At 40.2% G+C, this 13,917-nt stretch overlaps 1 long non-coding RNA gene across 1 annotated transcript; it reads left to right on the top strand.

The window, feature by feature from the left end:
* Positions 1–4,183: 4,183 nt before the first annotated feature.
* On the top strand, positions 4,184–7,060 carry LOC145458283 (uncharacterized). Its single transcript, XR_013921104.1, has 3 exons — positions 4,184–4,937; positions 5,003–5,104; positions 6,612–7,060. It is a non-coding gene; the product is annotated as an uncharacterized LOC145458283 (long non-coding RNA).
* The last annotated feature ends 6,857 nt before the right edge of the window (positions 7,061–13,917 follow it).

The following is a 13,917-nucleotide window of genomic DNA, read 5'->3' on the forward strand; positions in this document are numbered from 1 at the left end:
CTAGTACAAGTGACCGCGGCATAAAAAATATCAACACCGAAAAGAACTGTGACACCGAGCACTCTAGGCCGAGCGAGGTGGATGTTAGAGTAAAGGATCGCTACTGATGCGTGTCGTTCGACATCCTCCTATCTGTTCATGACATCGCATTGTGTCTTATCGCATTGTACATTGTGTGTAACTTGTTCAGATGAAAAATATAACCCAATGATATTATATTAAGCATATTCATCTTAGTCTGCTATGACATTGTTCAGTCAGTCCACGATATGCGTTTGTGTAATCTGTCGTCTGACCCGTCGTTTTAATTGAGAAATCCGTCTGGTATTTGTATAGGAAGTTGTTATAATTAGGTTTTACCTTACCAAAGTATCGTGTTCGAGCAAAAATCTACTTTCTAGATGGCAGAAAGTAAACAGTTCGTATTTTAACTTTAAATTAATCGGTTAATTTGGATATAGTCCAGAAACGTAACCAGTAGAAGAGTGAGCAGATGAAAACCTACTGGCATGTTCCAAAATAAAAAAAAGTACTTTCCTTATTTAGCTAGATATAGACTAAGAACACCATCACCGACGTGATGGAAACATCTATCGAAAAGAGAGCATCAGAGTTAGCTAGTTACTTTTCATTGTAATTACTACTCAAGCAGAAACATAGAAATTTCCCCTCGATCAGAGATAGTCGATATATACCAGGGGTTGCCAACCTGCATCCGTAAAAGGAAATTTGTGCGGCCGTGGACACGTAATTAATTCAATTAGTATGTGTAGGCGACCGTCGACATGCAATTTGGATTTACGAATTGACTACCGATTTCTTGAGATATTTTAATAAATCTTGAAATTTTCTTCGCGCTGCGCGCGATTCATGTGACTTCGATTTTCGATTTTAATATAGTAGCGCTCTTTGCAATCAGAACTCCACCTCACAGATGCGAGCAGCAGAGTAAAATGATTGATGCGCCTCATATAGAAATACCAACTCGGAATCGTGAGATCCTCACTATACCAACAGTCAAGAAATAACAGCATGCAAAAAAGTGACCAATAACAAATGCGAACAGCAGGGGAAAAGTGAGCCTCATATAGAAATACCAACTCGGAATCGTGTGCTCCTCCCTATTCCGATAATCCTGATGGGAGGTCAAGAAATATCAGAATGCAAAAAATTGACTAATAACAATTGGCCCAGCCGAAAATACATCATCAACATCATTTATAACTTTCCCTAAATTTTCGAAAACACCCCTCCATCAACTCTACCTGTGAATCTGATCACATGGACCGAGAAAGGATAAATGTTTGATAGTAATATGTAAAACTACTAATATTAATAATGAAATTCATCAGTGAATCTGAAAAATATTTCGTGCTCCACGTGACTATGAACGGGCGCATAACATTACCAGGACCACTCGCAGGCTACATGAGTAGTCGAAATGCGGCCGTGAATGGCATAGCCACCCCTGATATATAGGCCTACCACGTCTGTGTAGTGTTAGTAGAGTGCTGTATTGCAACCAGGACATCATGTCTGGGGTATGTTTGAGGTGTGTTCGTACTGCATTGCAACCTGGACATCAAGTTTGGGGTGTGTTGGTACTATGTTGCCACACTTGAAGACACGCCATAGTTACCCTAGACAAGATGTCCTTATGTTCGGTATGCTCCTTATTGCTCAAAATGAATGGCCAGGGATATCTAAAATTCCCTAGAAAGGCACCCTTTGAGAAATTAGGAGTATTGCGGCATTTGCGAGTTGCGCCTGATCCGTGGTCCGCTGTTTAGATTGTGGTCTTTGTAGTAGTCCGCTCGGTCCGCCGTTTAGTATTGCAAGTTCCGCTAGTTCCGCGGTCTGCTCGTTCCGCCGTTTAGTATTGAGCTATTTTGTTATGGTCCTCTTGGTCCGCAGTTCCGCTCGGTCCGCCGTTTAGTATTGCAAGTTCCGCTAGTTCCGCGGTCCGCTTGTTCCGCCGTTTAGTATTGAGCTATTTTGTTCTGGTCCGCTCGGTCCGCAGTTCCGCTTGGTCCGCCGTTTAGTATTACATGTTCCGCTGTTCCGCGGTCCGCCGTTTAGAGTTGCCCTCAAAAAACCACTACATCCAACATTCAAGTTGAGAACACACAGCGCCACGGCCCGTTTGACTGCTGCAGTTCCAAAGTATCCTTCTTTCAGATACCTTTGCCATAGGGTCATGTTCAATGGCTCATTTTCATTATGGGCGAGTCCACTAATGTATCTCCTCGATAAAGATTCATCTGACAACCTCTTACAGAGCCAGAGTGGCAGAATGTGTGGCAAAAAATACTCTGGTAGCTGCTTTGCTTGCTTTTTCTTTCGGCCCAGTGCTGGATCATTTGGATGTATTTGCCTACTGCGAAGTGTGCACAAAATGTTTTTGGCTACGGCTAAATTTCCTCATTCGACTCTTTCTAGGCATATTGAAAGCTATAGAAATGAAAAGCAATCCAACATAGTTATCCACAAACAGTAAATACTACCTAATATTGTCAGTGATCGGTCAACGAATAGAAAAATAAATTAAAAACACAGCCTTCATACCACCTGTTTTCGGTACTGAATAACTGAATTAGTCAAGCAGCCAGGTTTATGGAAGCAGCAGACTGGCTAGTAGTGGCTATAATACTTATTTCAAGCTCTGTATGGTATAGAAATCACCAGATGGCGCTATTTCCTCCAATAAAAGTGAATATACACGGCTATATTCGAAATTTGACTGTAATTTTTTTTTTTTTATTCAAAATGCCCACCAAAATAAGGTAGATTTGATCAAGAAGGAGTTGGACTATCAAAAAAGTAGTTACATATTCGGAATCAGCGTGAAATTTCCGTTCTAGATCGATAATAAAAGAAATTTCACAAAATTTTTATTTCTAACTAGGAGTGCCCCCTTAATGTTTTGTTTTTAGTTTTGTTGGGTGCCCAATTGGGAGGGATGCATATCTGCATTCAAACTCTTTTTCAAACTGTCTATGAATAAGCGCCACTCTTGAGGTCTATATTGTGGCACTCCCGTTTTCAGCAGAAGCCCTTCGATGCCTGTGCAGTAGGGCTGTTCAAAAATAACTTTTTTTTCCCGATTCAAGCCGGTCCCCTCTTAAATCGTCAGGTTGCAGTAGAAAACCTTGCTCACCAAATTTCACTCGATTCCAACCAGTAAAGGCCTCCGCAGACCCAATTAAAAATTTTAATTTATTATGGAAAAAAGTAAAAAAGTAAAAAAGTTCATCTTGTTGGCTAAAATACGGAAGTAATTATTTTTTCTTGTAAGGTAGAATGTTGTTCAAGCTCCGGTTCCAAGGAAGTTTTTGTCCCTGAGTCGAGTATACTTCTTCACAGTGAGGCACAGATCGCCGAGCAGATTCCAACTCTGCATAACTCCAAGTATTCTGCTTACGACGATTAAATAAAATAAATAATAATTAAATAAATAAAAAAATCTCAAAAACTAGAGCCAATTCAAAGAAACGCAGGTCATGTTCGGACTCGTCAGCAGCCCAAACATAACTGGAAACCATTAAAATATCATTGGCACTAAACAAAGTTTCTTTTTGTTGGCCAGTGTGATCATTGTTTTCTATATAGCACGCAGAAAAATCATGACTTGCATAGATAAGTAGTCGGGAAAGGCACCTAATAGCTACGTTCTCTTCAGCTACTATTGGGTAGTGGAACTGTTCAACCGATTTTCGTGGTATCAATTTTGCCTTTGAGAACATGCATTCTATGCAGGTCGCATGCGTTGTTTGGGCTCCTATCTTTCTCGGTAGTGCGCATGAAACGATACAGAAAATAGTCATAATTCTATGTTCGCTATCTGGGCATGTTTCAAACTTCTAACCATTCGAAAAAGCTTAGTAGTGTGGAGCATTGATCTCAAGCCGGAAAGGATCTTGACCGGACTCGGATGAGAGGCAAGTGTCGTGATTTGGCCATAGTATGGCCTAAGCAGGAGCCGCTGTAGTAACGTTTTTGGTATGCATGAAATTGACATAATAAAATTTAGCTGCAGATCAAAGACACTTATTGCTCTTGCAAATTTCCAAAGCAATATAGCATATATGAATTGGGATTTCGTATATTATATAGAACCTAACAAATCTTAATGATTAAGCATCTCCCACCCCATGGCCCAACAGGGGTTGAACCCGCTCAGAGGCCAAACGCCAGACGCCAAACGCCGCGCGGCGGCCGAATGTCTATACGGCGTTTGGCGTCTGGTTTTCTGAGACGCCGAGTAGCTATACGGCGTTTGGCGTCTGTTATGTTCAGACGCCGAGTAGCTATACGGCGTTCGGCATCTGGTATGTTGAGAATAGGGTTTTATTTGAAGGTTCACGCTTGAACAGGAGTTTTCTGCAGCTAAATCTAAGCAAAGCATGTCATATCATTGGCCAGTGGGCAAGTGATTTGATGGTTGTTTCGTGTGTACCTGTACACTGACTGTACCGTACATCGCGTGTGCTTCGGTGCTGGGTCGACACTGAAGATCTGGCTGCTTGAGAACATACACGTTTCGTATTAGACAGATCGTCAGTCACGTTACTACAGATACTGCATGATTTGTTGCTGGGAACTTAACCACCGCAAGAAGATAACAGTATGTGACGTGTAGTAACAAGATATTTTATTGTTTTCTAGTAGGCCTATAGTTAGCGATTGATTCTGGACTAGACTGAAACAGCTGCAAAATCCTTTGTATCTCCACTTCACGTATGCTGTGGTAAATCAACAGTTCACGTCACTGAGATCATATTCAAGACTCACCAAAAATTTCGTTTCCATATTACTCCGCAAAATTCTACACAACACAAGTATACTCCAAATGATCTTCGGTTGTGAGAAGTTCAAGGTTAAAGACCAGGATTGATGTTCAAAAAGATGGATGAAATTGTGGAGTACTTGCTTTGAAGGTTTGTGATGCGTTCACGTATTGAGATTTAAGAAAATTGATTTGCAATCTACTTTCACGTAATAGGCTGCCGAACTCTACCCGACGCAAACCTGGATTTTGATCATTCTCGACGAGCTTGCGAAAGCTACCGCCAGCAGTTTGGTCAAATCTTGCTTGATGCGACGGGTATGTTAGTCAATGTTGGATTAAAACCATTTTAAATACGTAGTATGTTTTGCATGCAGATGAATAAGAATTGGGAGATTATTGCATTGAATGCAGTGGTCCAAACCCAATAAAAAAATCATGAAATGGGTAGGGGAGATGTGGTACCGATGAGACAGTGGGACCGAAAATACTTGAAAAATTATCTGAGATAATCCTATGATTACAGTACGCGAATTTGTCTACAAATGCATGCTGGCAGAATCTTTCACACTAACAAACCAGCCATTATTTTTAATGTGAAGTGTAGGGCTTGTATCAGGGTATGTAATACCACATCTTTTTTAGTTCAATACCATCCTCGAGTTGACTATTTTCAATTCAATTACAATATTTATAGGGTGGGCGGCCTATGGTATCATAACCAAATCAAGCAAAATGTTTGAATCAACTAATCACTTAACAACAGAAACATGCTTACACATATAGAGGCTGCAAATCATAGTTTCCTGTGGTGCTTTATTGCTATAACGAGGTAATTGAAAGTCAAAATGTCGATTTACGGGTAATATGTGCCAATAATTTTGTTGTTTTGGGCGTAAATCGAAACGTGATTTTACTCCAACATTTGAGTTGATATAATCAAATAATCTATTTTATTCTTGAAGGTGGTCCCAGGTCCCATGGTTGTGTCACTCGTGTGCCTTTGGACCAACCGAGTGGGGACCAATGATGCGTTCGAGCAACAAATTTTGAACGTTCCTGAATATTTTTTGAAAAAACGGATATTCATGTAAATGTCCAAGATACGTAGAGCTGGGATCAAAGTGTTGAGCCAGCAAAAGATATATTCTCGGCTGAAGATTTGAGGGCTAGAGATCATTTTGCAATTTTTGATCCATCGCAGGGTTGTAACCAAGTCACAAGGCTGCGAGTCATAAGTCAATCTCACTGTTATAGTTTTGACTCGAGTCAAGTTGAGTCATTTTCAATTCACCACCGAGTCAAGTCCGAGTCCAAGTCATCGAGCAGAGGTTCGAGTCCGACTGTCCGAGTCATGGTGATATGACTCGAGTCCGAGTCCAAGTCATTGTGTTGACTGCTCACTTTCCAGTTAAGTTCATGTTAAACCCACTTTTATAACTCTATTTGGTGATATCGAATGGTTCGCATTTATATTATACTAATTTTCCTCACATTTAGCCGTTTCTGGTCGCATTTTCAAGTACCAGTACTAATAGACAAAATCCCAATAAGGTGGTTACTTTACTATTCTTCGAAATTACAATGAAATGTCGGTCTTTGCCATCTGAGTCTCGAGTCATATGACTTGAGTCCAAGTCGAGTCAATACACAGATTGACTCTAGTCGAGTCATTTCCGTATTTTGAGAAAATGGCTCGAGTCAAGTCGAGTCATCAAAATATCGTGACTCGAGTCATTACAACCCTGATCCATCGGTACCACATCTTTCCTATGCAATTACGAGATTACATTTGTCAGGTATATTGATTCTAACTTGTTTCCAGGATGCGTGTGACGGCTGTGGTCGATGGACGCACGAGCACTGTTGCCCTGGACAGCAGATACCTGATTTTTATTGCATGCTATGTACCCAGATGTAAATTCTGATGTATATATATTTATTGGGGACATTTTACTGTGGTTTCATTGCGTATTTACTAATGACTTTTACTGTGGTTTCGTTGCTTGTTTCATAATGATTTTTACTGTGGTTTCATTGCTTATATCTCGGTCACTTTTACTGTGGTTCCACTGCTGATTTCTCAATGATGTTTGCTGTGGTTCCATTGCTTATTTCTCTGTGACTTCTACTGTGGCTCCACTGCTTATTCCTTTGTGACTTTTACTGTAGTTTTGTTGCTTGTTTCTTGATAATTTTTACTGTGGTATTCGTTGCATATTTCTTATTGTGGTCTCATTACATACTGTGGTTTCATTACATACTGTATCTACAGACTTGGGTCTGAAATTCTTTGCGAGTGTACAAATAAAGGGTTGGGTTCAAGTCACTACCTTCGAGTCACGAGTCATTGCACATTTTGACTCACTCGAGTCAAGTCATTTTAGCACAGTGACTTGAGTCGAGTCAAGTCAAGTCATAAGAAAAAGGTGACTTGAGTCAAGTCATGACTCGAGTCATCCCAACACTGATATGGGGTGGTGACAGGGTTGCAACCAAGTCAATTTGACTCGAGTCATTTTCAATTCACCACCGAGTCAATTCCGAGAGCACTGGGTTGAGTCCAAGTCATGGTGTTTAATGTTCCCCCATCCAGTTCAGCTTTAGGTCACTTCTGTGGAACTCTTGGGGGTGATATCGAAGGCCTCGGATAATTCATATGTTCATTTTTTCCTGCTCTGAACATGTTTATTGTAACAGATAAAAGGCAGGTTTAGGGCCTATTTTTCATTTATCAGTCCTGATATACTATTCTTGAATAAGCCATAGAATGAGTAAATCGATTTTTAAGAAAATAACTCAGGTCAGCAAAAAAATTGTGAGTCGAGTTAGTAGTATAATGACAGGTGATCAAGTAGGTCTTTTTTGAATCTGAACATACAATCATTTGGGATTCTGCCGACGCTTATTATGAAAAAAAAATGTAACAATATGCAATCTTCGGTATCATATAGTTGTGAGAACTCAATAGTCGCGCCATGAAAGGATTTAGCCTCTGCTCAGTTTACCGAGACACCAAACGCCGTATAGCTACTCGGCGTCTCAACATACCAGACGCCGAACGCCGTATAGCTACTCGGCGTCTGAACATAGCAGACGCCAAACGCCGTGTAGCTACTCGGCGTCTCAACCTAACAGACGCCAAACGCCGTATAGCTACTCGGCGTCTCACCATATCAGACGCCAAACGCCGTATAGCTACTTGGCGTCTCGGAAAACCAGACGCCAAACGCCGTATAGACATTCGGCCGCCGCTCGGCGTTTGGCGTCTGGCGTTTGGCCTCTGAGCGGGTTTAACCCCTACTCCCATGGCCACTTCTTGTACCCCTCGGGGGTGTGAGCACCAAGGTTATAAGAACCCCAGCTGTATTGTGAGTAAATTCTATAGTCACCCTTTGCGGGTTCACATTTTATACGACATAACAGTATTGCGTATCGGAGATTTGGGGGACTATAAAGTACTTGCTTCATTGCTCTGTTTACCATTTTCAGATGAACACTTGTCTAAATGATCGAATTCCCGCAGTATCGGTAAGATAGTAGCAGAACAGCTTGTCTTATATGTTTTATGTGTAAAAGACCTTATTATGCAGTCCAGGATCCACCATACACAATAAAACAACTGCCAAAGAAACTTTAGTAAAGCATAGGCTACATGTGGATGAGTGAGAGAATACACTCCAGTCCTCAACGTATAGTGATGAAAGAGGTGAATGCAGCACAAGGTGTCGCTGCTGCAACTACCACGGGGGCAGTATAGAGCAAGGTTGCTACATGTTGTAATCAAGCGCGTAAAATCTTTATAAGTTCACACGCATTACACGTAATATTTGAGCAAATATATTAATTCATAATCATAGACATAAGACCAATCAATGTAATAGAAATATAAATAATCGGAGTAGGAATCATGCATTATATCCTACTCATGAGACAATAGCATTCAACAGTATCCCGCCGGCCATCCGACAGTCGACAAGCATGTCCAGTGTCCACATTCAAGTCGAAATACAAGCAATTACTAGGCTACTAAATAAATACAGTCCATCCTCAAGATTACCGGACCGCGACTGACCTATCGATCTCGCTTTCCATGACATGCCGCCCTATTCCTTGTCGCTTTCTTTTTCTATACTATCTTCTTTACTTTCATTCAGTGTGCATGCCTCCTCTTTACATCGCCTAGGCCAAGGTGGGTGTCAGATTCCATAGACTACTCCTAGTCGCTTCGACATCTTCCTGTCTTTTCATTGTATCGCATTTTTGTGGTGTATTGAACTGATAGAATTGCTAATAAACCAATGATTCTCAATAAAAGACATAAATTTACCGCACTTCAAAGTGTAGACGGGTAACGCGCTCATCCCTAGAGCAAATACGACAATATGAAAAGTATTTGTAAAATACAAACGAACCGTCAAAAATATTACACTTTCATTGCGAATTTTTCGAGCTCACGACATTTGACATTTGGCCACGGTCACAATCAAGTCAACCCACTGGTCAAAACACGAGGTTGGCAAGCGACTGCCAGTAGTGCCTTTTTCAACACATGCAGGCTCAAATTGGGTAGCACAGATTGGGAAGATATTTGTGTGAGATTTTGAAAACATATTTGTTTTGAAATACCATAGCATTTCTTCAGCAGAGTGTTTCCAAACACGCCCCGTTGTAAACTCATTATATTCTACTGTTAAGTTTTCAGATGTCCTTTTAGAGCGAATTCAATGAACTCAGCAACATCATTTCCATCGGCTAACCACAGTTCTATATTCAAATTGGTACAAACAGCATAAAACAAATATGGAGCCCACAAAAATCATTTTTCATTTATTACACAGCCAACTCCTAGAAAACCTGTTCATTCAATCAATAAATGGGAATTGTAAGGGTATTCGTTCAAGTTCATACAACATAATTACATTAATTCATTTTCGTTGAATCCAGCCAATTGAACCAAAGGTGAGATATAGGTAATACTTACGTTCGTAATATTATACAGGATAAGCAATACTTCTACGTGAATATAAGCTGACCTCGGTCTACAACTCAACAAAGACTAGAAAATATGTTAGCGTATGCCACAATATTTCCATTTTCGTCATCATCCCACTGAGATACACAGTCATTTCAATGTAATCGCATTTTTATGCACTGCACGACGAACCCGTGACTTCCCTTAGGTTTACAATCGTATACTATAAACTATATACTTTTATGTCGTGTTAACTGCTATTCATAATGTGGATATATATCCAATACAGCCATGCTGTTTTTGAAATGTTGCAGAGCTTCGACGCTATCGAGCGATAACATCTGCGATCAATACGTGGTGGATTTATTGAGAGTGGAGTTGGTCGTGATTCGGTCAACCTGCGTGGGTGGGATATGTTAGCAATCTTGATTGGGAATCGCCATCGCGGCATGACGATTACGCTGGTACTGTAAACTGTAAACGGCGCACTGATGAAAATCTTCGCACTGTTGCAGCGTCTTCACGAATAGCGACCTCATATGTCATGAAGGCGTACGCAAATCCCCCTGGTCTAAGGTATAATGAGCCATCCCATGGCGATATTGACAAAGAAGAATCGTCACTCAACGCGTCGGCGTAACCTATTTATTCAACTTGACCTGTGATTTCAGTCAAGTGGTTTTCAACTTTTATATCTTAATGGTAAGCCAGATTAAACAAAGGTCCCGCTAGGCGCATTTTGAACTTTCACGCTCAGTAAACTCCGAGGCAGTGGGCGGTATAATACGTCTGATGCCATAACGACCGTAACTGGCGCAAAACTTTGAAACTTGCAATAAAGAATATGTCCAAATATTGCTGAAGGAAGTCGCTGCGTTACCATCACTAATTGAGCGTAAAATCGTCTTTCATCATGATGAATCCGCACTGAATCGCGTATTTCAACAGCGTCCAATTTCCAATGCAATCTGGAAATTGTTCAGGGTTTTATCTGATGGCGCTAAGCCCACCAGACTGGTACGAAAATATGTATACACAATGCACACCTTATGGTGTAATCATCATTTTGGGGCGGTTTTAGCTTTATATATAGAAACGAAGATTTTTTCATGGTATTAAGGATATATAATGTTAAATGTAATATGCAATGCGTAATGACATCAGAATTTCTTGAATATGAGACAAAATTCCAGCGGGAAGCGGTTGTCGGTTATCAGATAAAATTCAGTTCTACAGCAGGAGTATAGCAGATACTAAGAGCAAGAACAAATTCAGCATCATATACACAAGTTATATTCACACTGTACTTGAGAAATGGCGTATTCTGGTAGTTGAGACCCTTACATCCCTATAGTTGCTACACCATTGGTAGGCTATACAGTGTACATATTGTATGGCAAGTATTGACAGATGAATCCTTGGTCTGGAGCACGGAATAGTTTTTGTTGGGTTACGTCTGTCCTCACATTTTAACCAGTGGCATTCGAAAGTCAAATACCTTATTGAACAAACAGGAAGGTTCGTTTGAATTGAGAATCCTACGGGAACACTGATCATAAGAAATATTGAGATCAAGCCATTGCCATAAATTAAATGAAAGGTTGCTTTTAATTTGTGCATTCGATGTATGAATATGTATTAACTCTGAAATGAGATCAGAGGACTACGCCTTTTTCGAATTGTCGCAATTGAAATTAACTGTGGACAGGTCGCGCTATACTGACCTCTGCGTCACGTCATGAGACAAAATGTACGGGGTTCCTTTATTTGCAATATTTGTAGATCGTTAGTCAAAAACATATTTTGATTCAGACCGAGCGGAAACTTTAGCGTTATGTACCGAGTTTATATTTTCTGTGACGGCCGCATATTACAGCACCACTGACCACAGACCATTTATGAAGATGGTGGCGGGAATAGATATATATATATATATTATATAGCGACGGGAACAGATGCAGGGAAATATCAAACATAGGCATGGATATTGTGTACCATTGGTTTTGGAATGGCTGATTTCCGTCTCGTATTTTCGACTCATGTAAGCAAGGAGTATGGCGTCTTCACAGTTCTAGAACGAAGCAGTACAAAATCCATTACAAAAAGTCAGCAAACTCATAACTATTGTAAACTTATTAATTAGCGGCAACCGACAAAGGACCAATTGCTGTGATGCATTTTCAAATACAATACTTTACTTTGTGACCCGCTGTAACCAACTATAGCGAAAATACATGAAGCAGATGTTTATTTTCGGGAGAGCTTGGTTTCAATTCAACCATCAGTCTGAGCTAGGCCTATATACAATCATACATATGAAAGGGCGTAAAGTAAGTTTTGATTACAATATGTTGAAACTGTGCCAAAACGTCGTATAGCTCTTGTACGGGTGTTCCGTTAAATATTACCTTTCATCACTCAGTGATTGATCATCAATCAAACTATAAAATAGCTTGTCTTGTTACTAGAATTATTGTCACTTATATTCCGATTGCCATTTGACATTGGGCATATGACGTTAGACATGTGTATTTCTACGTCACAATCACGTACTTCAAGTTTATAGACACAATGGCATATTTGTACAGTTGTTACATTTTCAACGACCGCCTCCGTAACTTCAAGGCTGGTTTATCAAAACAAAGTTCCTCTGATGTCCATTCTATGCTGGTACTTGACTACATATACAATATACATACCGATATGATAAAATGCAATGAAAAGGAACTAGGACGTGGGACGTAATGTATTGTTGGCCTAGATGTTTCTGCGGCATATACACCGCTGGACAAGAAAGGTGCAGATATAGTTTTGTAAGGCGTTGTAGGTCTAGCACCACCCATCCATGCTATCCCGGTAATGCCGAGTGCCAAGCGGGTAAGTCATGGAAACGAGTGTTACTAATCAGGTCTTTGGTCTGACCCGGCCTGGGATTGAATCCACGGACGCTTCACCATTACGGTATCTTGATCTCGAAACAAGTTCGTATATCTGGTTCATCCAGATACCACGTTAAATTACGCGGTTATTAACACAACTTGCACGACACCGCATATGAGATTTATTTACGCAACGTATCCTATAATAGGGTCTTTAATTGCTTATAGACTGAGTGACAGCTGATTTAAGTTACACATTGAAAAGTGACGTTTTATTCGTTAGAGAGTCAAATCATTCGAGTGACATAAATACAGTTTTTACCCACACATCGGCACGTTCTAAAATCTATTTACATCAATTGCGCCTAGCACTAACCATTGTCATTTGTTACTCAAATGCACTGCTGTCGCTCAAATGTGTTGTCACTCAGTTGAGTGTAGTGTCTACCCTTATTATTAATACTTTAAACTTTTAGTAACCTATCCAGGAGTATATGCAGATGATATTGCTTGATGTACAGTGTGAACTGTGCAGTTTCTAGAATACACCATATCGATAAAATATACAACCACCAGATTTGGGCGTATGCACCCAGCAGTTAAATAGATCATTCCCGATACTTGAATAATTAAAGGCTGTGGTTACATGATAATGTTCGCAGCAAATGGCTGATCCGGGTAATCTAGAGCTTGGTGATGTTATAGGTATTAATGCCGTCTGTGAAGTGTGAACTTCAACATCCATTTTCAGTTAAGAAGCGATATGTGTGAACGAGCGATGAATTGTTAAACGAAGTTTTGACGTATAAGCAGAGTTGTACAAACTAAACATTTAGTTAGTTGATGGCCAACTAACTAACTGTTTTTGAGTAGTTCTAGTTCTAGTTCTAGTCGCTGATTTTGAAGATTGAGTAGTTCTAGTTGTAGTTGCTGATTTTGAAAATTGGGTAGTTCTAGTTCTAGTTGCGGATTTTGAAAATTGGGTAGTTCTAGTTCTAGTTGCGGATTTTGAAAATTGGGTAGTTCTAGTTCTCGTTCTAGTTGCGCTTTTTGATAATCAATTAGTTCTTACAAGTCTGCGTATAAGGAGTGGGACGATATCTTGTAATGAGGTCTAGACCACCACATTCTATCCGTAATGCGTTATCTCTCGTTGTGAATATTAAGGGGATCAGCTAAGTTCGCGCATCAAATATGAGCCAGAAGCGTCGCTTCACGCTTGGAAAATATAGTATATTTCCCTCTAGTTTCGCTATAAAACGTCAGAATCGATGGTT

The sequence above is a fragment of the Botryllus schlosseri genome, chromosome 16 (genome assembly GCF_051294905.1).
Source record: "Botryllus schlosseri isolate E-star chromosome 16, Bs_hap1, whole genome shotgun sequence".
Lineage (NCBI taxonomy): Eukaryota > Metazoa > Chordata > Ascidiacea > Stolidobranchia > Styelidae > Botryllus > Botryllus schlosseri.